At 31.4% G+C, this 3,565-nt stretch overlaps 2 long non-coding RNA genes across 2 annotated transcripts; both read left to right on the forward strand.

The window, feature by feature from the left end:
- The first annotated feature begins 260 nt into the window (after positions 1-260).
- Positions 261-1,672, forward strand: LOC110896903. The gene is made up of 3 exons (XR_002568267.2): positions 261-386; positions 1,422-1,477; positions 1,637-1,672. It is a non-coding gene; the product is annotated as an uncharacterized LOC110896903 (long non-coding RNA).
- A 467-nt stretch (positions 1,673-2,139) lies between these two features.
- On the forward strand, positions 2,140-3,300 carry LOC110896904. The gene is made up of 3 exons (XR_002568268.2): positions 2,140-2,258; positions 2,972-3,090; positions 3,175-3,300. It is a non-coding gene; the product is annotated as an uncharacterized LOC110896904 (long non-coding RNA).
- The last annotated feature ends 265 nt before the right edge of the window (positions 3,301-3,565 follow it).

Here is a 3,565-nt window from a genome sequence, read left to right on the forward strand (position 1 = left end):
TGATTCATTAGGTGTTTATTTTGGATGGGCCGGAGTTTTTGGCTGCAACTATGTTGGACAGAGATATGCTTGCTATGGCTGGAAATTGGTACCATGTCGGTTGCTTTTGCTTGGCAAGGTTAGACTTTGCTAATAAGTTTGCTTGATTTACGAGATTAGATATTAGTGATTTGATTTTCATATTTTAAATTTTAAATTTTGAACTCAATCATTATTTTAATTTTTTAGCTAATAGTTTGACTGACTCGGTTGTTAGATTTGTGACGATGCGTCGGACAAACAACATTGGGATAAGATACAGCCTTGAGCCTTGGCAAGTTAACACATTAGTTAGGGTTATGAAGTTTTTCATGGCACCGACACATTATTGAGCAGTAGCGCATCAGGTTAGTGATATTAGAATTTGTGTCTTGAGAAATTTTGTATATTGATTGATGTTTGAAATTGATTGTGAGGTCTTTGATTGTGCATTGTATTGCTGATTGATATATGAGATTTTGTTGATTGGCATAAGGTGTTAGATAAGATGTATTTGAAGTTGTGAAGATGAATAAGTGAGACGTGTGTAGCAGATATTAGTGAGTGCACAACACATTAGTTAGGGTTTTGAATTATTGATACAGGTTAGTGATGTTAGAGATTGTGTTTTGAGAAAGTGTGTAGATTTATTGATGTCTGTGTTTAATTGTGACACCTTTGATTGCGCATGATATTGCTGGTTATATGAGATTTTGTTGATTGTAGACAAATAAGTTTGAACAGAACCTATTAGATTCACAGTTAAGTATAAAAAATGAGAGGTTGTTATAAACTGAATTATATACTGAACGAAAAACTGAAATTGTCGGTTGGTTTTGCTTGACAAGGTTAGACTTTCCTAATAACTTTGCTTGATTTACGGGATTCGATATTAGTGATTTGATTTTCAGATTTTAAATTTTAAATTTTGAAGTCAATCATCATTTTAAATTTAAATTTTGAAGTAAACCATTGTTGTGCTTGATTTTAAATTTTCAATTTCGAAGTCAGTTATTATTTTAAATTTAAATTTGAAAGTTTGCCATTAATGTGTTTGATTTTATATTTCGAATCTGTAAATTGAATTTAAATTTGAAAGGTTAGACTTTCCTAATAAGTTTGCTTGATTTATGGGATTGGATATTAGTGATTTGATTTTCAGATTTTAAATTTTAAGTTTTGAAGCCAATCATTATTTTAAATTTAAATTTTGAAGTAAACCATTATTGTGTTTGATTTTAAATTTTGAATGCTTTGAAATCTTGATGTTTTTTCTGAGATGCTTTGACTATATTATTTGTAATTTTAGGAATGCTTCGAGTCTTTAACTATTGTTTTTGTACTCGAGTTGCATATCTAATTCAAACTGTTTTTTGTAATTTTTGGTGATAAACTTCTTTCAGACTCCTTCCCCTACAAGGAACTCTTGAATGGGATCCTATGAGAAGTTGAAGGAAAGGTATGTCTTGCACATTTCTTTATCTATATCTATATATCTATATATCTTGAATGGGATCCTATGGGAAATTGATCACTATTCGATTAACTGATGTATATTCTTTTCCTCACCATTTTGTTACGTTAGTCAACTCATGTGTGCTCTTATGTTTGATACCAGATCTTATTCCAGTGATTAATATCTGCTTAAGTAACCTAATCTGAGTATGATTTTTCTCGTTAACGATTCAGGTAAACTTTCCCGATTTGGGTTTTCTGCAAGGCTAATCATCTAAATTAATTTGTTATTTTTATGGTTTACCATTGCATAAGTTAGTATAATTTGTTGACAAAGTTTTGTTTTGTGGGATAGTAGTCATAAATTGAGTAATATTCAAGGTTTATGTGTTTTTATTTTGATTCATTAGGTGTTTATTGTGGATGGTCCTGAGTTTTTGGCTGCAATTATGTTGGACAGAGATATGCTTGCTATGGCTGGAAATTGGTACCATGTCGGTTGGTTTTGCTTGGCAAGGTTAGACTTTCCTAATAAGTTTGCTTGATTTACGAGATTAGATATTAGTGATTTGATTTTCAGATTTTAAATTTTAAATTTTTAACTCGATCATTATTTTAATTTTTTAGCTAATTGTTTGATTGAGTCGGTTGTTAGATTCGTGACGATGCGTCGGACAAACAACACTGGGATAAGATACAGCCTTGAGCCTTGGCAAGTTAACACATTAGTTAGGGTTATGAAGTTTTTCATGGCACCGACACATTATTGAGCAGTAGCGCATCAGGTTAGTGATATTAGAATTTGTGTCTTGAGAAATTTTGTATATTTATTGATGTTTGAAATTGATTGTGAGGTCTTTGATTGTGCATTGTATTGCTGATTGATATATGAGATTTTGTTGATTGGCATAAGGTATTAGATAAGATGTGTTTGAAGTTGTAAAGATGAATAAGTGAGACGTGTGTAGCAGATATTAGTGAGTGCACAACACATTAGTTAGGGTTTTGAATTATTGATACAGGTTAGTGATGTTAGAGATTGTGTTTTGAGAAAGTGTGTAGATTTATTGATGTCTGTGTTTGATTGTGACACCTTTGATTGCGCATGAAATTGCTGGTTATATGAGATTTTGTTGATTGTAGACAAATAAGTTTGAACAGAACTTATTAGATTCACATTTAAGTATAAAAAATGAGAGGTTGTTATAAACTAAATTATATACTGAACGAAAAACTGAAAGGAAAAGGAAAAAAAGAAACAATTTAACACTAAGAAAATGGGAGAGAGAGAGAGTTGCCACATTTTTTAAAACCAAAAATATAAGATAGCTATGCTTCTAAAATCTACTATACTTTTTAATAACATTTGGTGGAAAATGGAGTATATTGGGTAGGTAGTCAAACATGGTTTTTAGGGTCAAAACGGCTGTGTTGGGTTGACTCGGGACACTTTTATGGAAAACTTGATGTTTTTTACCTTAATAAACTATTTTTGTAGATGACCAGTGTATATCTCTACATGAGGAATTCTCCAAAGATCCAGAGCTGATTGTTTCATAGAGCTGTGAAGTTGCTCTAAACATACTGGATTTTGAACGATCCGGCAAACCATTCGAGGTACTTGGAAGATTAAGTTTCGCTCATTTTATACGAAAAATGTATCGTGTTAAGAGCGATTAGTATAATCTATGTTTTCTGCAGTACCTCTTTATGTAGGCACCTCAATTGCAGGAGGCAGCATGATGGTTTCACTTTGTTGTGTGTTTTGTTACCATTGAGTACTAAATGGCATACATTTGGATAGAGTTTTGAATGATTTAGTCAACATTATTATTTGAATGGTTTTTTAGTGTGTGTGTTTTATTTATTGATTAGCGTATCATATTAGGTGTATTAGGTATGAATGAATACCATTAGCAAGTCAGTTTAATGCCTTCAAAGTTAATGGATTTTTTTTAATAAGCAAGTGATTATTTGAAAATTGGAACAATCAACACTATATTAATATCCATGTTACTAATCTATACTTATATATAAAAGAAACTAAATGGAGTACACGTGGCGTTAGAAGAGGCGTTATTGGAGATATTTT

The sequence above is a fragment of the Helianthus annuus genome, chromosome 12 (assembly GCF_002127325.2).
Source record: "Helianthus annuus cultivar XRQ/B chromosome 12, HanXRQr2.0-SUNRISE, whole genome shotgun sequence".
NCBI lineage: Eukaryota > Viridiplantae > Streptophyta > Magnoliopsida > Asterales > Asteraceae > Helianthus > Helianthus annuus.